General features: G+C 45.4%; 2 pseudogenes; both read right to left on the bottom strand.

The window, feature by feature from the left end:
- Nucleotides 1-12,401: 12,401 nt before the first annotated feature.
- On the bottom strand, nt 12,402-14,488 carry LOC103630142 (peptidyl-prolyl cis-trans isomerase CYP19-3-like; annotated as a pseudogene).
- On the bottom strand, nt 14,290-16,794 carry LOC103631457 (uncharacterized; annotated as a pseudogene).
- Nucleotides 16,795-26,689: the final 9,895 nt, after the last annotated feature.

The following is a 26,689-nucleotide window of genomic DNA, read 5'->3' as shown; positions in this document are numbered from 1 at the left end:
GGAGGAAGGAGTTGAAATAGACTCCAAGCCAAGGTGTGGCTAACTCCAACGAGGACTAGGCAAGCATTTCAGGCTTGGCCGAACCTCGGGATAAATCCTTGTGTCTGTGTGCTCTGCTCTGTGCTGTGTGCTGTTTCTCTGTCTTATTTGTTGTTTATACTTGCACTTCAATATTTATATGTGGTATAAGCTGTCTTCGAAGTGCAGGGTATTTTAAGACAAGAACTTCAATTCCGTTGCAACCTACTCGAAGGGTCTTTCATTCCACTGCGATCCAGCCTTCGAGTATAGTAAGAATTTCCAGTTATAAAGTGATAATTATTGTTCGCCTATTCACCCCCCCTCTAGGCGACATCCAGATCTTGTTCCCGGGTATAGGGAACTTTCAATTGGTATCAGAGCTAGGCCTCTCCAGTGTGGGCTTAGCCGTCCGGAGATGATGATGTCGTCACAAGAGGTAACTTTAGAACTTCTTCTAGGCGATGGTTCTAATTATAAATCTTGGTCTGTGTCTATTTATAATGCTTTTATGCATATTGATCCTGATTTGAGACAGATCTTCAGTAGAAGTATTTTTCCCTCTGATATTAGTAAAAAACCTTCTAATACTGAACTAAGATGTCTATCTCTCAATCACCATGCTTGCAACATCTTAGTTGACTCTCTTTCTAGAGGTGCTTATTTTGCCATCATGAGTAGTGATAGTGATTTATTTGTTGATGCTCATGATCTATGGACTAGAATTAAAATAAAATATTCTAAGTCCAATTGTACTACTTCTACTCCCTATGTTGCTTGTGGTACTAACCTTTCAAAGGGAGAAGAAAAACGATGGCAACCAAACGATGAATCCACCTCACCGACAGGTTTGTCTTCCACTAGTTATAAATGTCTTATTGCTAACAATGATAGTGGAGACGAAAGCGATGATGAGGAGGAATATGAGGATGATAGCGAGGATGAGTCTTCACCACAAGGTACATTTTCCTGTATTGCTTCCATCAATAATAATGACAGGGAAAATGAGACCGTCGATGTGGAAGAAGAGGAGATTCACCGGTTCTACACCCATCTCAACAAAGAAGACAAAGTGCTCTTGGTTAAGCTGTTGAGGAGGAACAAGGAACAAGGCGAGACGCTTCTCAGGCTAGAGGAGACTCTCATCAAAACCAACGACAACCTGGAGAAGATGACCAAAGAACATGAGGAGCTAAAGTGCTCTCATGATAATTTGGTCCAACAGTATGAATCTGTTTTATTTGAGCAAAGAAATAATCATGATGTATTATCTGATGTTGCTCAACTTAAAACTGAGAATTCTATGCTTAAGAGTCATGTAGAAATGATAAATTTAGAAAAACTTGCTCTAAGTGAAAAATATGATATGTTATCTTATTCTCATAATGAATTAGTTGATGACCATATCATGCTTGATGTTGCTCATGAGATTGTAATTACGAACTTAAATTCATGTGAACCTCATTCTTGCACACATGCGCATTTAGATAATGTATCACCATGTGCTAACCCCTGTTGCTCAAAAGAAAGCCAAATTTTGAATGAACATCAAGCTACAGGATCAAAAGAAAAGTTGCTCGTCAATAAAGAAAGGAACAAGAAAGCAAATCAACTAAGGAGAAGACGCATTGCTCAACCTCCTCAAGATATGCACGGACGCGTGGTGAAGAAGCTTGAGACGGGAGAAACCGCAGCAAGTGTTAAACTTCATAAGAAGGATGTTCCCAAAGCAATAAATGAAGAAATCAACATGAACAAGGAAAAAGGTAAAAATTCAATTAGTCATGTTGTTTGCACTGATCATCTCTCTATGTCATCCAAGAGCAAAAAGGGAAGAGGAAAAAGGAGGTGCTTCAAGTGCAAGGAATTAGGTCACTTCATTGTGTCTTGTCCACACGAAGACAAGGATGAAGGAATGAGGAGATGTTTTGGATGCAACGATAAGGACCATATGATCACTTCATGTCCGCTCATGAAGAATCAAAGACGTGCACCCTCCAAGATGACCCTCACTAAGAAAAAAGACAAACAGCAAGTGTCATGTTAGGTTGAGCGACGCTTCTGCTACATGTGTGGTGAGCATGGTCATCTACCTAAGGTATTTAAGAAGGGTAAGGTTCCTAAGCAAGTAAATTTATCTCAATCTTATTCGCTTAGGAGACCCAAATCATACACTTGTGCTAGATCAGTAATGAGATCACCTAGAACTAGCACAACTGTTATTTGGGTACCAAAGGCTCTTTTAGATGAACGTTATGGACCCATCACGAGATGGGTACCAAACTGTGCCAACTAGACCATGCAGGTGCCTCGAGATGGACTGGAGATCTTGGGAGAGCTTAAGATGGTTAATTCAAACTCTATGCTTAAGCTGTCAATTTTATTGTCTATTTATTGACCCAAGGTTGAATTATTGTGTAATACTAATCTCATGTTCATCTCGAGTTAAATAAGTTGTAGAGGTCCTTAATCATTATTGGTGAATCAAGCAAAGGACTTTGATGAGAATCTGCAACTCGCTCTCCAAAGGACGGTACCCGTGTATCTTAAGTGCATTATTTCCAATCAGTATTGCTCTTAAGTTGGATTGTTGTGCTATACCTACCCTTGGAGTAGTTATGCTTTTGAGATTGCTTGTGTTAAGTATCTTTCAATTAATGATTCATGAATTCCAAGATCATAATCATGCTTGCTTAATCATGACTGTGTGCTTTATAGGTTATATCTCTTGAATCATTCAATGGGTAGCTTTTCATTTGATATATTTACCATGATTAACTCTCTTGGTGTATATGGCTAAACCTGTATCCTTTTGTAGATCATGTTGTGTGGTTTTTAATGATTATGTATTAACCTATGTGCAAGCATGATAGTTTTGTTTAGTCCATTTCACATGATTACTTTGTCTTGGTACTCTGTGTATACCAAAACAAGAAATCCATGTTGTGTCTCTAATGCACCCTCTCGAGCTATGAGGTGCATGAGCATAAGGAGCCCTCAATTGGTGACAACAGATGCTCTCACTCCACACTACCTAAAAAGAATGAATCTCATGGCATTCAGGTAAAAGGCAAAGGTATGAAAGATGGAACTATGCAATTTCATTGAATATCTTGAAGTTTCGTTGATTGTGATCATAGCTATGTTCTTGCCTTTCAATTGGTAGTATCTTGGCTTAGGTGCTTTATGCTTTAAAATGTTGCTTCCTTTGGTGTACCTAAGAAAGTACTTCTTAATCATGGTGTGCTTAGACATTATGCTTTATATGCATGGTCTTGTCGTTTTTCAATTAGTATATGTGTTGCAATGATCATCATGTGTGAAGTGTGCCTACGTTGCTTTTAAAATGTTATATATCTCGAGGCATGCATTGTTTCCACTAGTCATAATTTGTATTATGTCATCTATTCAATTGGTACCTTTTTGTGATGCAATTGATATATTATGCCTAGACCAAGATACATTGTGATCCCCTCTAGTTCTGAGGACACTAGAATGTGCAAGGTGCGAGTCATTTAAATACTTGATGCACAACTTTAGGGGGAGCAAACATAATTTGTGACTTTTGAGACTAACTATTTCTTGAGTGATCCTATATAGTCTCAAGGTGGAAAAGGGAAGATGAGCAAGAAATGGAGCAATCAGGACTTGGGTACCTCCACAAGTCGAGTAATTGGTATCTAAAGTTGTGAGTAATTGCATATTTAAAGATTGCTCGTGCTCTATAATAGTTGGTGATCCTAGATGCTTATCTTTAAATATCATGGAGCTATGACAGTGATGATCTTTCAATTAGTAGCCTTGGTAGTGCGCTTCATTTGGTATCTCTTGGTAATCACTAGAATAGAAGCTTCATCTTGTGCCACAATACTATAACTTGTTCTAAGTTTGGTGTCTTAGCAACAAGAAAAGGTCAGGATAAAGGATCAGGCACAAGTGTGAAGGAGCTCCTTAGAGATAAAACTTTCAAGATGGAAATCTTAAATTGATGGCAAAAGGAACTCCGCCTACTTAGATGCAAAGTACACCATAACATGGTAAAGGTACAACATGAGGTATTGACCTTTTGCGTATTTGTATCATAATTTCCCTCCAATGCATCTGCTGCATATGTTTAATGTGTAAGGGGGAGTAATGTTAGTGTGTTGCATTTTACTTGCATTTTACCCTGCTGTCCCTTGACATCATCCTATGTTCTTGCTTGAATATGGTTTTGGTGTTTGATGTCAAAGGGGGAGAATTTGTGCATTAAAGCTTACCTTGACGTGAGAGGAAACCTTATCTTAAGAGTGAAGAGGGTGAAGATTAATTTTTGTGTGTGCTAAAGGACTCAAAGGGGTTTCCTTGAGGTCCTATGATCTTAAGGAAGAATGTGTTAGTTTTGTTGATAATACTGATCATATGCTTCTTGTTGTATTATATGGTGATAATACATAATTAGTGCTTCCGATGATATGAATCAATTGGTATCTATTGTGTTTGTCCTGTAATAGATATCCATTTGGTTTTGGTGCTTTAAATTGGTATCTTAATGGTGAATAGTGGTAGGTTGATATTCCTGTGGTATATCCATTTAATTGGTGTTTAACTCTGATTCTGTGCATTTGTGTGCTATACGCATCACGGTTTAATTATTGACACAATGCATCCCACAGGTGCTAAGGTGTAGCAATGCTTCGAATTAGCCTAAGTATGTGCAATTTGGCATATCAGGCCAAAGTTAATATTTTAATGTAAGCACATATTTAGGGGGAGCATTCTATAAACTTAGAATTCAAAACTTGTGCTTTAAATCTTATTCTTGTGTAAGCTTTAATTGTGTTGCCATCAATCACCAAAAAGGGGGAGATTGAAAGCTCTCTTGTGGGTTTTGGTGTTTGGATGACAACCCAATTAAAGGACTAACAAGTGTGCTAAGTGTTGAACAGGTGCTTAATGCAAAGCTAATAGGGTTCAACACAAGTGAACAAGTGTGATGGTCCAAAGACTGAATTATCTATAGATAATGAACACTGCTTAAGTGAGAGTCGGTGTGCGTAACTCAGAGACAACCGATCAAGCCAAGGATGGAGGCAAGAAGAGCTTCGAGGTACCGAGTGCATGGGAGAAAGTCAAGGAGACCAGGAACCCAAGGCCAGGGGTGAAGAAGAAGACTTGCGGAATCAAGGTTGATCGAGTTAAGAAGAGTTATGGTGCATCAAGGAACACTACATAAGGACATGACTTACAACCAATGAGGTAACATCTACAATTATGTGGTGTAAGTCATAAGGCTCAAGACCAAGCTCAAAAAGTGAACACGGTCACTGGAAGGAGAACCAATGTCAAAATCAGAACTGGAAGCAGCCCAAAAGAGCTAAGTGCACCTTAATCTTTAGTTTGGGGTGTTCCTATGTTTGGAGATATTCTATGTGACCTTTGCAGGATGTTGGAGCTCAGAAATGACAAATCTGGATCAAGTCAAGTTGACTTGATGGTTTATGAGTCCAACATCAATCTCAATCATATCAAATGCTAAAGAAGTGCAAAATAAGAACAAGGTGTGTTTCTAGACTTAGTGAATTGTTTTTGAGTACTAACATATTTTGTCTAAGTGCTAGAAACAGCGAGAAAAGAATTGCAAAAAGTCTTGGCTCGGTGCAGCCAAAACTCTACTCAGTCTGGTGCACCGGACAGTGTCCGGTGCGCCAGACTGAACTCTGGTGAATAGGCCGCTCTCGGGAGAAGTTTGGCAGCGTACGGCTATAATTCACCGGACTGTCCGGTGGTGCACCGGACTGTCCAGTGAGCCAACGGTCGATTGTGCCAACGGTCGGCAGCGCGATCAGCGGGCGACGCGTGGCCTGAGCCAATGGATAGTTGGAGCACCGGACTGTCCGGTGTGCACCGGACAGTGTCCGGTGAGCCAAGACGATCGTTGCTCCAACGGTCAGCTGAGCCTGACTTGGAAGGAGATCGTGCACCGGACAAGCTATAGGACCTGTCCGGTGGTGCACCGGACTGTACGGTGCGCCACCTGACAGAAAGCAAATATTGCCTTCCTAAATGAATTCCAACGGCTCCTAGGCTCCTTTGGTCTATAAAAGGGACTCCTAGGCGCCTCCAACAGCAACACAAGTGCAACCAACAAGTGCATACATCATTTGGATCAATTCTCTCTCCCCCTCTCTTGTGTATCTCTCTAGTTTGTGTAGAGGCGAAGTTATAAGCCTTTAGAGAGAGGGGAAGTGATGCTGAGAGCTAGAGCAATATCTTGAGCACATTGTTACTCTGTCGGAGTGTTGTCGAGAAGATTGTAAGCATCCACGGCATCGTTGTAACTGATATCAACATAGTGGAAGGCTCTATCTATCGCACTGACAGATCTGAGCAAACGGAGGAAGGAGTTGAAATAGACTCCAAGCCAAGGTGTGGCTAACTCCAACGAGGACTAGGCAAGCATTTCAGGCTTGGCCGAACCTCGGGATAAATCCCTGTGTCTGTGTGCTCTGCTCTGTGTTGTGTGCTGTTTCTCTGTCTTATTTGTTGTTTATACTTGCACTTCAATATTTATATGTGGTATAAGTTGTCTTCGAAGTGCAGGGTATTTTAAGACAGGAACTTCAATTCCGTGCAACCTACTTGAAGGGTCTTTCATTCCACTGCGATCCAGCCTTCGAGTATAGTAAGAATTTCCAGTTATAAAGTGATAATTATTGTTCGCCTATTCACCCCCCTCTAGGCGACATTCAGATCCTGTTCCCGGGCATAGGGAACTTTCAGTTGGGCAACTCGGTGCGCTGCTTGGAAAACCGTCGGATGTACTCTCGCAGGGATTCCCCTGGCTGCTGGCGGCAGCTTCGGAGATCCCATGAGTTCCCAGGGCGCACGTACGTACCTTGGAAATTTCCCGCGAAGGCCTTGACTAGGTCGTCCCAGTCGGAGATCTGCGCAGGAGGCAGATGCTCCAGCCATGCCCGGGCAGCGTCGGAGAGGAAAAGGGGGAGGTTGCGGATGATGAGGTTGTCGTCGTCCGTCCCTCCCAACTGGCACGCCAGCCGGTAATCCGCAAGGCACAACTCCGGCCTTGTCTCCCCCGAGTACTTGGTGATGGTAGTCGGGGGTCAGAACCGGGCCGGGAACGGCGCCCGTCGTATGGCCCGACTGAAGACTCACGGACCTGGTGGTTCGGCGAGGGGCTCTGGTCCTCCTCACTGTCGTACCGTCCTTCGCGCCTGGGGTGGTAGCCTCGATGCACCCTCTCTTCGAGGCGGGCTCGACGATCGCGGCGGCGCTGCTCGTCGTCGAGGCGATCCGGGGCCGCGGGCGTCCCGTCCCGTGTGCGCTCGGTGCGGACCGAGGCCTCCCGTATGCGTCGGGAGGGCGTTGCGCGATGCTCCAAGGGGCACCCTTGCCTTAGGGAGGCAGAACTCTCGGCTCGTTGGACTGCGGCATCTTCCAGGAGATCCTTGAGTTCACCCTGGATACACCACCCCTCGGTGGTGGATGACTCCGGCATCGTTCAAAGTAGCATCGCTGCTGTAGCTAGGTTCTAGCCGGCCCCGCTGAAGGCCGGGGGCAGCCCCGCCCTAGCATCGTTAATGATACGGCGCTGGACGTCCCGGGTCCAATGACGCGCTTCTCCGGTGAGTGCCCGGCCTGCCCATTCCTGCTCGATGTTTTGTCGGAGCTGCACAAGCCGCCCTGCTTCTTCATCGAGCTTGGCCTGCATCTCACGGAGTTGCTCGAGCTATGTGTCCTGACCCCCTGCAGGGACTGGGACCACAGCTAGCTCCCGCGGGATCTCAACGCGAGACGCAGGCATAGGGGCGTTGTCATCGTCCGGCATGCCGAGGTGGTTGTCTTCGTTGTGATCCCCCTGATCGACGTGGAAACACTCGTGACTTAGGTCGTAACCCTCGTCGCCAAGGCTGTGGTCGTCGTCGGAGCAGCCAGAGAGGCAGTAGTCACATGCGGACATGAAGTCTCGCATGGCACTGGGATCACGAAGTCCGGAGAAATCCCAACCGAAGTCGGGGTCGTCTTCTTCCTCGGAACCCGCGGGTCCAGAGGTTGAGACGGCCGTCGGTCGATCCCAAGATGACCACATATGGTACCCTGGAAGGTCAGGATATGCCCTCGCGAAAGCGCTCACCGAAGCGGGGTTGCTTGGTGGATCAAAGCTGAATCTAAAAGGGACAGGGTGGAAAATGGAGGGTACCTTTTGGTCGATGGACGGTGGTGAAGTCGCGTCAGGGACGGAATGCACCGTCATCTCAGGTACGAGGCTAACGCCCAGCAAGTCCTTCGCGAGGGTGCTGGCGTCACCAGTCCGCTTGGGGTTCGCACGTTGCGGGGAAGTGACACCCGTCGTTGTCTCAGGTGCGAGGACAACACCTGACATGTCCCCTGTAGGGGTGCCGGCGTCGTCGGCTCGCTCTGGTCCGACAGCCGACGAGGTGCCGCCTCCTGCCTGGCCACGGTTGCCCCGTCTCCTCCTCCTCCGGTGAGGAGGGTGGCGAGGCAAACCCGGGTGTTCCTCTTCTGCCATAGGGAGATGCCGTCGTCGAGTTCGCCGCCGCCGGGCGAGCCGACGACCGTCGTTGCTATCGCGCTGCAAGGGGAGGAGTACCATGTCGTAGCCGCCGTCGCGGGACATGAACTCGAGACTCCTGAAGCAGAGCACCGTCCCGGGCCGAAAAGGCTGCTGAAGGCTACCCATCTGGAACTCAACGAGAAAGTATTCATCAACACGCAGCAGGCCCTTACCTGGCGCGCCAACTGTCGGCGTTTCGGACCCGCGAGGACCGTCAACCGACTAGTGAATTTATTGTTGCATGCCCCTGCCCAGATGGGTTGATGCAAGATGGAACACAAGCGGGAGGGAATGAGGCTTATATTATCTTGCACTGGGGTGCTCGTAGTAGGGGTTACAAGCGTCGCAAGAGGGCGAGAGCGAGAGAGAGAGAGAGAGTCTTGAGGTGAGGTGCCTGAGTTTGCCTCCACCGTGTCTCTCCTGCTCTGCCTGCCTCTGCTCATCCTCTCCCTGTGCGTGTGCCCTGTTTGCGTGTGTTCTCCGTCCCCCCCCTCCCTCCCTTAGGAAGGCCCTGGACATCCCCTTTTATAGATACAAGGAGATGGCCCAGCTGTACAATGGGGGTGTAGCTATAAGCTAACGTGGCTGGCGGAGAAGTGCCTTGAGCCCTGTATGTGTGCTAACGTGGTTGTCGGAGAAGTGCCTTGAGCCCTGTAGAAGCATAGCTGGCGGTGCGGCATGGATCCTGCTGACGTTTCCTTGCTTCTATAAGGAGCTGAGAGCCATCGACGTCATGGGCGCACACGGGGAACCATCATTACCTGTTACCGGAGTAACCTTAGATGGGACACCGGTCTTGTTCCTTCATAGCCTGAGGCAGCTAGCTAGGGGTAGGGTAATGATGTATCCCCTGTAGCGTAGTCGGTCCGAGGCCGAGGTCGGTCGAGGCTTAGACTTCTCCTGAGGCCGAGATTGAGGTCGGGCGAGGATGTGACTCCTCCCGAGGCCGAGGCCCGAGGTTGGGCGAGACGGGGACCTTCCCCCGAGGCTGAGGCCTGGGGTCGGGCGAGGCGGAGACCTTCCCCGAGGCCGGGGCTGAGGCCGAGGCCTGGGGTCGGGCGAGGCGGAGCTCCCTGTCGCGCCCGAGGCTGAACTCGGGAGAGGTCACGACTTACTGTTGCTATTCTGACCCTGGTGATTGGCACAGTAGCCGGAGTGGGGCGAACAGCGCTGTTTTCCTGTCAGATCGGTCAGTAAAGGGGCGAGGTAACTGCGGTCACTTCGACCTTTCCGACTGAGGCACGCGTGTCAGGATAAGGTGTCAGGCGATCCTCACATTAAATGTGCATGCGATACGGTCGGTAGGTAAGGCGATCCGGCCGAGGTCGCTGCACGACAAAGTTTGCCCAAGCTGGGCTTCGGGCGAGCCGAGGGTGCGCCCACTGCCCGGGGAGGCCCTCGGGCGAGGCGTGAATCCGTCCGGGACTACTGTCCCTGCCCGAGGCCGAGGCTGGGCTCGGATGAGGTCGCGTCCCTTGGTAGACGAGGCCCTGAATTGAATCGTGCTTATCGGCCTTTGCAGTTTGTTCTGAAGATGTTTTCCACCCAGGTTAAGGAGTATTGGGGGTACCCCTAATTACGGTCCCCGACAATTTTAAACTCTACGTAGAGGTGTACACTTTACCCACTAGTCGGTTTCTGCAATCTCACTACCATGAGACCTGATACTGTAACCCATCCTCCCCTGCACAGCTTTATTTTGGTGGTTATATTGAGAGGAACAAGGTCACTTTTTTCCCAAAACTAGGATGGCAACGTTCCCCTTCCTTTTCCTAAAAAATCCAGAAATCAGTTATAATTGTCAAATTTTCACCATATATGTATCACCCACATCTCATCCCTATGCACCCACAAGGGAGGTGCACCCCCATATATTTGCTCTAGCATCGCCATTGCCTAAGAACATTTATAACATATCCAAACTCTTGGATTGCTTATAGTCCACCTTATCCAAGATATGCCCTCATAAGCCTTGATTTAAGCCATATGTTGCGATGAATCCTTCAATTTGATTCTTATGAACCTGCACTCATACAGTTTTTAGGTAATGCACTTATATACTTAGCAAACTAGTTAGATCGTAATATTGTGTTGGTCATCAAACACCAAAACCAATATAGAAATGACATATAGTACATTTCTCTTTCATAAACTGCATGTGCTTCAACATGTTTTGAGTGTCAAAGCCAATAGAGAGGCACACAACAACTTCTCAAGAATAAACCCGATGCTTAATGTGTTTTGAAACCACGACACAGATGTTCCCATATTGTCTCCTCGTACTCCCTTAGTACATGAAAGGATGCAAGTAAGAAATTTGATAAGCCAAACTAGCTTAAATTTTTTTGAGGCAAATACTGTAGGGAGTGGTCCCTACAGTTTCATTTATCTGGGAAATATTTACAGTTTACAGAGAGAGCAGGGGGGAGGGGATTCAGTTTATTTACATCTAATGCAACCAGAGTCTAATGCAATCTGCCATCGCTGGTTTTAATCTGTAACTTGCTTCATTTCTTCTTCAACCATGTTCTTGCAGTTCGCCGTTGTGGGGGGTGTCTTGGAAAACCCAATTATTTCTGCATCTCTATATACACCATGACATGATAATTATGACTTCCATCTTTCCTGGTCTAGCCATTTGTTGTCTCATTCTTTTCATTGCGAAAGGTATTTGGGATGTGCGGGGGAGGGGGCATGATACTCACAAGTTGCCAGCAATGGCAAGCGAAGCCGCATCTTAAGAACAAATGTCCAACCGTTTCTTCCTTCTGTAAGATACAATTCTCACATGTGTATGATTCCAGTTCCATATTTCTTCTTCTGAGTAGTGATCTGGTATTTAGCCTGTCTTTTAAGAGTAGCCAAAAGAAAACTTTATGTTTTGGTTGACATTTTGATTTCCATAGCCAGCGATATATTGGATGGACCGATTCATGGCCTATCATATGTTTGTAGGCTTTTTGCGATGAGTACTGTCTCGTTCCCCAGTTGTACCACCATCGATCCAGTGTATTTGTGATCTGATGCTTCTGAAGGGCTTCTTCAAGGAGCAAGAATTGTTGATATGCCTCAGGTGACATGGGGATGTGGAACATAGCGACGTGATGATACAGGGTCTTCGCTTGGAACATGGTTATATGTTTGTTCACCGCAAAAGACATCAATTCAGGGTAGGTCTGGTCCCATCTGTCAACCCATAGTTCAAACTAGCCTAACTTTGATCAATTTTTTTAGCAAAAAACTATAGTAATATCGTCAGTTAGGTTTAATATAAATATATATTTTGTAATTTGTTTAATGATATTATTTTGTGCCATAAATATTAGTAATTTTATACAGCCATGGTGACATTTTAAATCATTTTAGTCCTTTTTCTTAGACTAGGTGAGTGCCCGTGCGTTGCAACGGAACACAAACTATTCGTTAAAATGTTAGCCTACGATGATTATAGTAAAAAAAACAACACATAATTTATAATCAACATCGTAGACCTCTGCAGAGACAATGTTTGAGAGAGCTCATGCTAACAAGACAAAAATCTAAAAGATAATTATTTATACGCAGATGTTCTAATAGTATTTCACATGTCCTATGTAATGAAAACCATCAAAACATGTACCACCCCTTTTTTCATGTGCCTTCCTAATTTGTAGAAAAGGCAAAAAGAAAAAGAAATTAAGAAGGATCAATTATAGCAGTAGCAAGAACAAAATTAAAGCATACTGCAAGGAGTGGATACCAATGATGAATACCTAGGCTGGTCTGTAGGCAAGGGGGAAAATCATCTTTTTTACTATCACTTCTGTTGTAAAAAAAACCACCACCAAAGAATCAGAAGTCCTGTGGATCTTGGTCATCAGGCGGCGCTCATGCCAAGAGTAACAAATACAGATGTCTTGATCAAATCACCGCTCCATCCATCCATAATTACCTACAGGCCGGTATCCATCTCCACAGGAAACAAAAGAAATAAAACAAATTTATTGATCCATTCATTTGGTTACAATCGGGCATAACGAGTCCCTCAGTCGTCGGCAAGCTGGTCGCAGTCCTCGATGCGTACGATCTCGACCGTGGCACCTGACTGAGAACCGACAACCACCATCTTGTCCACGATGGCGTAGCCATCGACGACCTTGCCGAAGACGACGTGCTTGCCGTCAAGCTAGGGCGTCTGCGCGGTGCAGATGAAAAACTGGGAGTCGTTGGTGTCGGCCCCGCGTTGGCCATGGAGAGCACGTCGAGCCCTGTGTAGCGCAGCTTCAAGTTCTCGTCGGCGAACCTGGCGCCGTAGATGGACTCGCCGCCAGTGTCGTTGCCCCGGGTGAAGTCGCCGCCTTGGCACATGAAAAAAATAACTATACTCAATTTTGCATGTGCATATTTATAGTAATGCCAACATATTTAATTAGTTTTATCAAATTAATTGTGCTGATTGAGTTGTGTTCCATCATTATCTGTTACTTTTCTGACATTTAAGCAACTAATTGTTGTCATTAGCCTAGGCGCTTAAAATTTTGGTTGCCTAGCCGAGGATGACTCGCGTGGTTCAGGAAGCATATCAGGGTCATCCATACGGAGCACAGGCAAAGACCTATCCAGGCAAAAATACTCCAGGGTCTCATCCAACAGACCCTTAGTACAAAGTTTTGCCATCACCAATGCCAAGACGGCAGCTACGCATTAGCTATTGTGTATTGTATGCATTTGACAGAACAGTGAGTGGCCTGGTCCAAAGCCATGTTCCGATCAAAGAACCATATGTCTACAGAAACTGGGTTATAATAACTGATGCACAAGGTATAATGTTTGCCTAATGCACCGAATCAATGCACTGCTCTGGCCTCTGGCATAACAATAATTTAAAAGCTGTCTGGTACATAAGAGAGACATAACATCCAAAGTGTATTAATAACTAATAATCATTTTTTTCATATAAACTTCTTTCACAAAGTATAAGCTTTATTAGAACATAAATTGAACTATGATATTTATGGTTATTGAGAGCTATGAAATCTTCTAATATTTGTCTTACTGGTTTCATATCTTAAACATGCAGAAGGGCCTCTAGCTGAGTTAGTTAGGTGACCTGAGTAGCACCCCTCAGGTACTAAGTTTGACTCCCCGTAGGAGCGAATTTTAGGTTGGGGTAAAAAAATCGCATCGTCTATCTCACACCAAACCACGGGTCTAAGGTTCGGTCCCCGGTCGCGGTCATTCTCATATGGGTTACAGTGCCGCTATATATGGTGAGGCAGGGGTTGAAGGGTTTTCTCGATTTGCGTGAGAAGATCTTCTTCTTAATATAATGGCCAGGAACTGTCTTACCCCCCAGTCGAGTTTTTCCATATCTTAAACATTTTTTGTTCTACATAGAACACAAGTGTTCATAAACCCAAAAGTTCAGGTTAGCACCAGTTGCTCTTGTAAATCTTAAAAGTAGACTGAAGAACACACCTGGGTAGCAATAACAACAGTAAACTGGGAAAAAAATGAAGGATTAGTATCTATCAAATGCGCTGGAGACTCATCAACAAACTTGGCCTTAACAGCGTCATTAAGCTCTTGTAGGAAAGAGCATATAGATTTAGCTCTTGGTTGCCCCAAACATCCTTCATCCACTGCATGCAAATTTAAGGTACCAGAATATGAGTTCCATAAATTTCATGGGGATGAATTCAGAAGAATATGTGGAATCACATAGCGAAGAAATTACACAGAAAATTGTTCCCCAGGTCAGATGCTTCAACTTTGGAGCCATCAACAACAGTCACACTTCCTATGCCTCCAAGCACGAGATTCTTCAATGCTTCGGTTCCGGTAGGACCACAGTTAAGCAAGCATATGCTAGCCTTCTCCAGTGCAGCCTGGCCTTGATCACCCCATATCCTGTAGTTTGCAGTAAACACATAACAGGTGTCGTTCAATATCTGGGCATACTATCTAATCAAGCAGGCAGCAGAATAATCTGGCAAATCAATAACATTGTACCAAACAAACTATTGGAAAGCACAAGTGTCATGGATTATTACTTCCAATACACCATAACGAGCCCATAAGAATTCGCAACATAGAAGTAGGGTTATTTTGTTGTTGCCTTAACGACTAATGAATACAACCACTATGTAATTCTGAATTGCTGGCTGCAAACAGCTTAATTTCAAAGTAAAGCTAAGTCACTGATCATACTGCCATGTGCCATGCATAACACAACGCAAGACCAGTCTAAGAGTCGAATCAATCAGATTAAATAGGAGCAGAGTAGAGCGAGGGCATGGCATCACAGACCGTCTCTGGTAGTGGATTCTGGAGTCAGTGAAGTAGATGTTTCCCTCGTCGTCGAGGTCGGGGTCGTTGGTGAAGTTGACGCGCACGACCTCGGCCTCCGTTGCGAGCGGTGTGGCCAGCCCGCCCTCGGGGCCGACTTTGAGCAAACCGAAGTAGGCATCGACGATGTACAGGTCCCCAATCTTATTGAAACAGAGCCCGAGCGGGCGGCTGCAGATGTGCTCGCTGGGGAGATACTCCAGCGGCGAGGCCATGGGCCCGCCGCAGAGCTCCTGCGTCCAGCGCGGGGAGGCCGTCGCGAATGGGACCCACCACTCGCCGTCCCAGGAGACGACCCGGCCATCGACGACGCCCGTGTACAGCCCTGCGGGTCGAAGGCGACGCTCTCGGGCCCCTGCACCTCGCCGCGGAACCGCACCTCGGCTCCGCGGAGCTGCTCCCGTTCGTCCGCGTGCGTCGGCATCTCGTCGGGATCAGGGAGGTCGACGAGGTGGGACTCGAACCCCGGGAAGTCCACCATGCTGCCCGTCCGGAGCGGGTCCGTGCCGCAGAATGCCGCCAGCGACGCCACCAGCAGCGCCGCGGCCACTACAACCGGCGTATGAGGGGGCGACGGCGAAGCGGCGGGGCATCTGGTCGAGCAGGTGGAGCGTGTGGCCGGGGGGCAGGGAGCGGAGCAGCGGGAGCAGGAGGGACTCGCGGAGCGGGGGCAGGCGGGAGGCCTGCAGGGAGTCGAGGAGCGCGAGCGCGCGGTCGGGGTCGGCTGCCGCGAGGATGGGGCGGAGCGGGAGGGACGAGAGTGAGAGCGCCGGGTGGGACGATGCGTACCAGTCGAGGAGGAGCACGGAGGTGGCCGGCGCGAGCGGGAGCACGAGGAGGCGGCCAGGCGGCGCGGGGTGAGCGGGTGCGGAGACGGGAGAGGTCGAACGGCGCGAGCAGGGGCCGGTGACGACGCCTGTCATGGCGGGGAGTTGCTGCGGGGAGAGGGAAACGCGAGGCAGGGGCAGGCGGGGGCACAGATTGTGGACGCTGACGCTATTGTCTTAATGGAGTAGTATAGAAGTACGGGGTAAAACTATAAATGAGAAACGTGCATAGTTCCCTGTTGACTTCCAAGCCTCTTCGACAGATAAATAAATGACTGAAACAGAGGAAATTTGCAACGTTGTGTGGGCATATGCAGAAACAGAATTTATGAGGCCAATGACTGCCTGTCAACGTTGAACATAGCTAGCTAGGATTCCTGTTGGGATGCGTGCGCGTTAGAATGAGGTCTCAACTTGATGGTGCTGTTCTATCCTGCCGTCTTTATAGACCACTTTTCGATGACATGAATGCACTGGAGGTCAAACATAGAAGCTCAAACCGCCGAGCAGTTACACTTGTTTTGTCCTCGCGCAGTACCTGTTATTACCCTTCTTATGATCATTTAGCGTCCTAAGCCCTGCTTATTTCGAATTATAATCTGTCCAAATTATATTATCTAGCGTAAATAATTTAGCGGGTAAATAAACACTTAGATTATATGTGCAGATTATATAATCTAAAGTACAAATCATGATATTATCATAATCCTACTCAAGAGTAGCTTATTTGAGATTATTTTTGGCAAAAGACTCAATACTCATGGTTATGTTCATACTAGTCGGTTACCCTGCGTTGCGGTGGCTCACAACAATACCCACATAAATTATCCACAAAAAGATCTCAAGATTTTTTATTGATTGTCTCCGCTCTTTGCATAATATTTTTTATGAATGTACGGGTACCATAGACAGTAAATCAGAGACCCCCATCCCTTGCCTCCTCCAATTCCAAGGTTTCGTAGAGTAGGGGGGGAAGAGAAGATGCAGACATACATGTTCGTTGGCGGAGAAGGACATGATGAAGATCTGGATATCTGGAGGCGACATAGGTAGTATACCACTAGATATATAAGGAGAGAGCAGCCGGAAAGAAGCTCCAAACCAAGAGGCACCCACATCAGACGTCAATCCGAAAAGGGCGAGAGAATGAGAGTGTCTTCACAGCCCTGGACCTGCGGAAGCAACACAACACCACCACCAACTCTGTAGCATATGCCGACTGCTGTCACGCTATGGGCCTTGGTTGTCCAATATCTTAGACCTGGACTCCTCATCGCCAAGATAACCTAAACGTGGCAGGCGCCACCATGTCCTTCTCGACGGCACGCACGGAGAAAAGGTCAGGATCATGACCGACTCACCCCGTACCCGCGTCGACGAGCGTCGGTCGGCTTGCGGCTGCGACATGGGCAGGGGTAGCAGGTTGGGGACGAAGAACAGGACGAAGGCCAGGAAGACGAACGGAACGTCCGATGATGGCGAAAACGATGGTGCACGCATAATGTGAAACATCCTCGTGGATGTGCAATAGCCACTGCGCGAGTCGGTGTCGGGGCTGGTGTCGGACGAATACGGGGAGGAGGCGCATGCTCCTACGCCCTCTGCCGAGAATGGGGTGGCGCGGAGGTGGAGGCATGATGAGAGAGAAAAGAAGTAGAATGTCGAACGAGATGGTGTCAACTGAGGCGAGGACCATCATTATCGTGCGGAGGTATAGATGGCCAAATGGGCCGTGTCTGGTGAGTCGGCCCGAGGCACGACCCATTTAATAGTGCTTGGGCCAACCCGACACGAGCGTCGTGCAGTGCTTGGGCCGTAGCCTCGGCCCGTAGTGCTGGCCCAGCCCGACACGATTATTTTTTTTATTTTACAAAAAATCATATATATATATATATATATATATATATATATATACAATTTATATTCAATGTTATAAACACATGAGCATGATGTTCTACTAGTTAGACAGCTTTGCCCAGTGGGCGTGGGTTCAAACCCCACCTTCTACACCATTTTTTTAACATTTTACGCTGAGTTGATTTGGAAGAAATGTAGAGACTTTTTTGTAAAAAGATGACGCATGACGATCGTTAAAACTCGTGCTTTAAGTATAGTAGAGAAAACTACAGTGTTTGTTATTTTTCTTCTTTCCACCAAATCACACGCACATAGGATATTGTTGCATTTGCCTTTGTTTGTCAAAGATTAATAATCTTCATTTATATAATCTGCTCATCCAAACAACTATATACATATTATAATTTAAATTATATATATATATATTGCCAAAGTTAAAATAAATCCAAAACAATTAACAAATAAAGTCCATAATTTTCAGAAATATTATTTAACAATTGATTATTTCGTTATAAACTATGGTTTTGTTCATTTAAATCCAAACATTGGATACAAAAATCACATCAATCAAAAATTTTGCTTTAGCATGTGCATCAAACATCTGTTAAATTTCATTATTCATGAATATTTTAAATTTATTTATTTCATTGTTTTAATATTTGTAAATATAAATATATTCCTTACTAATGAAAATTAATAAATAAAATTAGATTGTTTTTAATTGGTGGATTTGAGGTGTTACAGTCGACATCATTGAAGCAAGCCTATGACTTGACTCATGAGGAGTTGAACATTGTTCATCAGACGGAAAACGTCAAGAAGAAAATACCAAAGAAGGATGTGGAAATAAATCTAAGGAGGTCAACATTGTGAAGATGAGCGAGAAAACAAAGAAACAATGTTTATTGGACTATATGCACATGCTGAGTAAAGCACATTAGAAACGTCCAAAGAAAAATGTGTTGTCATAAGAGAGAGGATGGGGATACCAACATGTCAAGCCTCTAGTTAGGCCAAAGTTGGTAAATGGCTTACCCACACAAATATATGTGTAGATTCCATGAGTGGTGCATGAAGGACTCTGCCACTAACAAGACTTTTTTTGGGTGTGCTTATAAAAGATTCTGACTTCTATAATAGCTTTGGCATGGTGTAGTTGAATTTCAAAGATATAGTTGAGATATACCAGCAGTATGCCCTCAACATCTCTATCCTCAGCTGCTAGGTTCCATAAATGTTTATTATCTCCCTTATAAATGATTCAATAATATATATTCAATGCTACTGACATGTCCTTACACCTACTTCATATCGTGTAGGGTGGAGACCTTGAGATGCCGTAAGGAGGGGATTAATAGTGTGGGCTTCATTATCCTAGTGATGGTTAACCAAAAAATCATTGTGGACTTTCGCATTGACTTCCTCAAAAGATTTCTCATTTTTTGCACAAGCAACATTTATGCAATGCATACTTTTACATTACAATTTTAAGTTGGTGTTCTTCGCCTCATAACTCATAAATTTTCGTAATTGAACATGTCGTCTGATTTTTCTCTCCATATTTATAACATTTCTACAGCTTCCACCTGAATACTTTTGATGATCTCAATGGAACAAGGAATTATACACAACTTTGACTTGATGAGGAAGCCAACCACAAGGTTACAAGAAGTCATGAACCTTCTTAACGAGTAATTCCTACCATTCGAATGTAACTCCCTAAACTTTTAAATGATTCAACCATGCATCAATGACCGATAATTTTCGTAATAATGGACTACAGAAAAAACAGCTCGACCTAAAGAAAAATTTTAAGCCTAAAGAAAATTATTAAGCTTAGGCCAAACCTTCATGTATGTAAGAAGCTTGCACAACTTGCAAGTTATTTGTCAATCATAGTCCACAACGTTTTCTTGATTTTAGTGTTTGGCACATGGATGGGGAACAATATTTGGGGATACTATATTTTTGAATTTATTCACACCTTCATATGTAATAAGTTAATGACAAAAGATATCAAGGTACGTCAACAATGTCTACACGTAATATTGTTGGTTTCATGATAATAAAGTGCTTTACCTTTAATTTAATATAATAATGATTTTTATTAATACTTTTTGGAAAATCAAAGGTGATGAAGATGAAAATAAGATATACTCTCTTTGAAGAGTTCATATATAATGAGATTGTATTGAAAGACACAAAGTTCTATTACAATGGATGAAAACTCTCGGCTCTATCAAAAGATAAAGAGGATAAATATTGAGAATATAGAAATAAAGAAATATTTAGTAGATAGTAAATTTTATAGTACTTGCTTGTGTATTATATATATATATATATTACTATTCATTTTAATTTTAATGTACACATATTAATTACAGGTACTTGACCTCATCATTATATTAATTTTTAATAAGTTTATATGTACGTAACATTAAATATTCATCCATATTGTTGACGCTTTTTCGGAGCGCCAAATACTCAAGAAGAACCGGCGGCGGTGCTCTCTGGTCAGGCGCGGACGGTCCGCGGCCTAGGGCCGGACGGTCCGCGACCTGGCGCAAGGGCTAGGGTTTCCTGCCTGACGGCCGAACGGTCCGCGCGTGCGCAGGGGCGGCGGAAGATCGCCGGCGGCGCCTGGATCTCGCTCCCGGGAGGGACCTCGTCGGGGAGGAGAGATCCTAGGGGTTGTCTAGGCTCGGTCCGGCCGACCTAGACTCCTCTAATCGGCGTAGAGTCGAAGAGAGGCGAAGAATTTGGGGATCGAGAGGCTAAACTAGAACTAGACTAGAACTACTCCTAATTGTACTGGAAATAAATGCGAATAGAAGTTGTATTGATTCGATTGATGATGATTACAAATCGGCCGTATACCTCTCTATTTATAGAGGAGGGGGGCTGGACCCTTTACAAACTAATTTTCAAGCTTATCCCGAGATTTTCGCCAACAAACATAGCAAGAAACTCGGAACCCTAATCTGTTCTGCGCCTGCGCAGACCGTCTGACCCATAGGCGCGGACTGTCCGGACCGCGGACCGTCCGGCCCTAGGGCCGGACCGTCCGCGCACTCAAAATGGTGCTCAACATATGCCCCCCTGCCTTTTGGTGGAGCTAAGCGAACCAAAAGCAACTAACTCGATGTGATCACATCGGTTTTCTTAGGCATCTTGCCACTTACTAGGATGGTACGCAGTGGCCTTGGTCTCGATGGTTGACTCAACAGACGTGATCCCTTTAGCTTTGATCGAACTGTCAGTCCCAACACCGCCGAGCGTCATACTGGTCCTGACCAATTCGTCACCTTGCTTTCCTAATTTTCTAAGTGTTCTGACGTAGCTCCGTAGTCGACCAGGTCTTCTCCTTGCAGGTCGTCTTCCTCCATGGGAGTCGGTACGTCGTCGGAGGTGTCTTGGTGTAGTGCGGATGGTTCGGCCTCAGGGGTCGGATGGTCCGCGTCCTGTGCAGATGATCCGGCCTTTATAGCCAGACAGTCTACCATACCTGCAGAGAGATGCACAGTTGTCGTTTTATTTTCTATCTTTGTGGCCGTTTGATTTTTCTCAACGGCCTTTGGTCTCCATCTCTTTTTGAAAGGGAAATGTGCCCTTGGGCCATTTCTAAGGATTTTGGTGATTGAGTGCCAACACAAGTGCTTTTTTGTTAATCTATGCAAAGTGGTGAACAAAGTGCAAATCATGTCAAAAGGTATGTTTCTCAGACTTAGTACATTGTTTTAGAGACTAATGTACTGTGTATAAGTGCTGGAAACAGGAAAAGAACAATTGGAAATGTCTTGGCTCGAGCAGCCAAGACTCTGCTCAGTCTGGGGGCACCGGACTGTCCGGTGGTGCACCGGACAGTGTCCGGTGCGCCAGGCTGGCTCGAGCGAACTAGCCGCTCTCAGGAATTCATCGGCGACGTACGGCTATAATTCACCGGACTGTCCGGTGTGCACCGGACTGTCCGGTGAGCCAACGGTCGGCCGTGCGATCTACGCGGGACACGTGGCTGAGCCAACGGCTAGAAGGGGGCACCGGACTGTCCGGTGTGCACCGGACATGTCCGGTGCGCCAATGGCTCTCTGGCTGCCAACGGTCGGCTTCGCCGTAGAAGGAAAGAAATCGGGCACCGGACACTGTCCGGTGTGCACCGGACTGTCCGGTGCGCCAGACGACAGAAGGCAAGGATTGCCTTCCCAGATTGCTCTCAACGGCTCCTAGCTGCCTTGGGGCTATAAAAGGGACCCCTAGGCACATGGAGGAGAATACCAAGCATTCCGTGAGCACTTTTGATCACTCACACTCCATTCCTGCGCACTTGTTCGACATTCTAGTGATTTGAGCTCCGTTCTAGTGTGCTAGTCTTTTGAGCCTAAGTCTGGGTCTTGTGTATGCGTATTTGCTGTGATCTTTGTGACTTGTGTGAGTTTCTAATCCCTCCCTTACTCTGTGCTTCTTTGTGAACATCTTTGTAAGGGCGAGAGACTCCAAGTTGTGGAGATTCCACGCGAACGGGATTAAGAAAAGCAAAGCAAAACACTGTGGTATTCAAGCAGGTCTTTGGACCGCTTGAGAGGAGTTGATTGCAACCCTCGTCCGTTGGGACGCCACAACGTGGAGTAGGCAAGCGTTGGTCTTGGCCGAACCACGGGATAAACCACTGTGCCATCTCTGTGATTGATCTCTTGTGGTTATTGTGTTTTGTTGAGACTCCTCTTTAGCCACTTGGTGATTATTGAGCTAACACTTAACCAAGTTTTGTGGCTTAAGTTTTTAAGTTCTACAGGATCACCTATTCACCCCCCCTCTAGGTGCTCACAATTGGTATCAGAGTCGTTCTCTTCAAGAAGGGACTAATCGCCCGAAGAGATGGATCCTAAGGGAAAGGGGATGGTGGTCAACAACGAGAAGGAGTCTATCTTCAATGAGTCAAAAGATGACAAGCCTACGGACTCAGGCTCGAGCCACAAAAGAAGAGACGGGAAGAAGAAGACAAGGCGCATCAAGGAGATCATCTACTACGACGACAGCGACGAATCCACTTCTTCCCAAAAGGACGACGACGACTACGAGAAAAAGAAAACGGTCAATTCGAACTTTTCTTTTGATTACTCTCGTATTCCTCAAAGTACAAATGCTCATTTATTATCTATTCCACTTGGTAAACCTCCTCATTTTGATGGAGAGGACTACAGATTTTGGAGTCACAAAATGCGTAGTCACTTGTTCTCTCTCCATCCTAGTATATGGGAGATTGTAGAGAGTGGAATGCACTTTGATAGTACGGATAGTCCCATGTTCATTAATGAGCAAATTCATAAAAATGCACAAGCTACTACTGTTCTTCTAGCTTCATTGTGCAGGGATGAATACCACAAAGTAAGCGGCTTGGATAACGCCAAGCAAATCTGGGACACCCTCAAGATCTCTCATGAGGGGAATGACGTCACAATGCTCACCAAGATGGAGTTGGTGGAGGGCGAACTCGGGAGATTCGCTATGATAAGGGGAGAAGAGCCAACCCAAACGTACAACCGGCTCAAGACCCTTGTCAACAAGATAAGAAGCTATGGAAGCACGCGATGGACGGACCACGACGTCGTCCGCCTAATGCTAAGGTCTTTTACTGTCCTTGATCCTCATCTTGTAAACAATATTCGTGAGAATCCTAGGTACACCAAGATGACGCCCGAGGAGATACTTGGAAAGTTCGTGAGCGGGCGAATGATGATCAAGGAAGCAAGATACGTGGACGACACATTAAATGGTCCAATCAATGAGCCTCATCCTCTTGCTCTCAAGGCAACAAGAAGCAAGGAGACGCTACCTAGCAAGGTGGTACAAATTGAGGCGGCCGGACTTAATGATAAAGAGATGGCTCTCATCATCAAGAGATTCAAGACGGTGCTAAAAGGTCGCAAGGGGCAGTCAAGCAAGACCAAGACAAAGGGGAAGCACTCATGCTTCAAATGTGGTAAGCTTGGTCATTTTATTGCTAACTGTCCCAACAATGATAGTGATCAGGATCAAGGGAACAAGAGGGAGAAGAAGAAGAACTATAAGAAGGCAAAGGGCGAGGCGCATCTAGGCAAGGAGTGGGATTCGAATTGCTCCTCTTCTGACTCCGACAATGAAGGACTCGCCGCCACCGCCTTCAACAAGTCATCCCTCTTACCCAACGAGCGTCACACATGCCTTATGGCAAGGGAGAAGAAGGTATGTACTCGAAACTCTACTTATGCGTCTTCAAGTGAGGACGAATCTAGTGATGAGGATGAAATAGATTATTCATGTTTATTTAAGGGCCTAGATAGAACCAAGGTAGATAAAATTAATGAATTGATTGATGCCTTGAATGATAAGAATAGGCTTTTAGAAAAGCAAGAGGATTTGTTGTATGAAGAACATGACAAATTTGTAGAAGCACAAAAATCTCTTGCTCTAGAAGTTAAAAGAAATGAAATGCTTTCTTGTGAATTATCTTCTTGCCATGAGACAATTTCTAACTTAAGGAGCATTAATGATGATTTGAATGCTAAGTTAGAAATAGCTAGTAAATCAACATCTTGTGTAGAAATTGTTGCAACTTACAATAGGTGTAAAGATTTTGACATTGATGCTTGTAGTGAACACCTAGTTTCAATTTCCAAACTTAATAATGAATTGGCTAGTCTTAATACTCAACTTAAGACTAACAAGAGCGAATTTGATAAGCTAAAATTTGCGAGGGATGCCTACACGATTGGTAGACACCCCTCAATTAAGGATGGACTTGGCTTCAAGAGGGAAGCCAAGAACTTAACAAGCCATAAGGTTCCCATTCCCGCCAAGGAGAAAGGGAAGGCTCCTATGGCAAGTACTACTAAAAAGAACCATGCTTTTATGTATCATAATAGGAGACATACTAGAAATGACTATAGAAGTTATGATTCACATGCTTATGATTCACATGCTATGTTTGCTTCTAGTTCTTCTTATATGCATGATAGAGATATGTCTAGGAGATATGTTCATCATGTGCCTAAAAAGAATATTGTTCATGTTTCTAGGAAAGTTATGGATGATCCTTCTACAATATATCATGCTTTAAATACTTCCTTTGCTATTTGTAGAAAGGATAGGAAGATAGTTGCTAGGAAATTAGGGGCAAAATGCAAGGGTGATAAAACTTGCATTTGGGTCCCTAAGACAATTGTGACTAACCTTGTAGGACCCAACAAGAGTTGGGTACCTAAGTCCCAAGCCTAAATTTGCCTTGCAGGTTTATGCATCCGGGGGTTCAAGCTGGATTATCGACAGCGGATGCACAAACCATATGACAGGGGAGAAGAAGATGTTCACCTCCTACGTCAAAAACAAGGATTCCCAAGATTCAATCATATTTGGTGATGGGAACCAAGGCAAGGTGAAAGGCTTAGGCAAGATTGCAATTTCAAATGAGCACTCTATCTCTAATGTGTTTTTAGTTGAGTCCCTTGGATATAATTTGCTATCTGTTAGTCAATTATGTAATATGGGATATAATTGTCTATTTACAAATGTAGATGTGTCTGTCTTTAGAAGAAGTGATGGTTCATTAGCTTTTAAGGGTGTATTAGACGGCAAACTTTATTTAGTTGATTTTGCAAAAGAGGAGGCCGGTCTAGATGCATGCTTAATAGCTAAGACTAGCATGGGCTGGCTGTGGCATCGCCGCTTAGCACATGTAGGGATGAAGAACCTTCACAAGCTTCTAAAGGGAGAACACGTGATAGGTTTGACTAACGTGCAATTCGAAAAAGATAGACCTTGTACAGCTTGTCAAGCAGGTAAACAAGTGGGAGGAGCGCATCACAGCAAGAATGTGATGACCACATCAAGACCCCTGGAGCTGCTACACATGGACCTCTTCGGACCCGTAGCCTATCTAAGCATAGGAGGAAGTAAGTACGGTCTAGTTATTGTTGATGACTTTTCCCGCTTCACTTGGGTATTCTTTTTGCAGGATAAGTCTGAAACCCAAGGGACCCTCAAGCGCTTCCTAAGGAGAGCTCAAAATGAGTTTGAGCTCAAAGTGAAGAAGATAAGAAGCGACAACGGGTCCGAATTCAAGAACCTTCAAGTGGAGGAGTTTCTTGAGGAGGAAGGAATCAAGCACGAGTTCTCCGCTCCCTACACACCACAACAAAATGGTGTGGTAGAGAGGAAGAACAGGACACTCATCGATATGGCAAGGACGATGCTTGGAGAGTTCAAGACCCCCGAGTGCTTTTGGTCGGAAGCCGTGAACACGACTTGCCACGCCATCAACAGAGTATACCTTCATCGTCTCCTCAAGAAGACGTCATATGAGCTTCTAACCGGTAACAAACCCAATGTATCTTACTTTCGTGTATTTGGGAGCAAATGCTACATTCTAGTGAAGAAGGGTAGAATTTCTAAGTTTGCTCCCAAAGCTGTAGAAGGGTTTTTGTTAGGTTATGACTCAAATACAAAGGCGTATAGAGTCTTCAACAAATCATCGGGTTTGGTTGAAGTCTCTAGCGACGTTGTATTTGATGAAACTAATGGCTCTCCAAGAGAGCAAGTTGTTGATCTTGATGATGTAGATGAAGAAGACGTTCCAACGGCCGCAATACACACCATGGCGATTGGAGATGTGCGGCCACGGGAACAACATGAGCAAGATCAACCTTCCTCCTCAACTATGGTGCATCCCCCAACTCAAGACGATGAATAGGTTCATCAAAAGGATGCGTGTGATCAAGGGGGAGCACAAGATGATCATGTGATGGAGGAAGAAGCGCAACCGGCACCTCCAACCCAAGTTCGAGCGATGATTCTAAGGGATCATCCCGTCGACCAAATTCTGGGTGATATTAGCAAGGGAGTAACTACTTGATCTCGATTGGTTAATTTTTGTGAGCATTACTCCTTTGTCTCTTCTATTGAGCCTTTCAGGGTAGAAGAGGCCTTGCTAGATTCGGACTGGGTGTTGGCCATGCAAGAGGAGCTCAACAACTTCAAGCGCAATGAAGTTTGGACACTGGTGCCTCGTCCTAAGCAAAATGTTGTGGGAACCAAGTGGGTGTTCCACAACAAA

The sequence above is a fragment of the Zea mays genome, chromosome 6 (genome assembly GCF_902167145.1).
Source record: "Zea mays cultivar B73 chromosome 6, Zm-B73-REFERENCE-NAM-5.0, whole genome shotgun sequence".
Taxonomy (NCBI): domain Eukaryota; kingdom Viridiplantae; phylum Streptophyta; class Magnoliopsida; order Poales; family Poaceae; genus Zea; species Zea mays.
The sequence above is the reverse complement of the archived record's forward strand: the minus strand, read 5'-3'. Positions and strand labels throughout refer to the sequence as shown.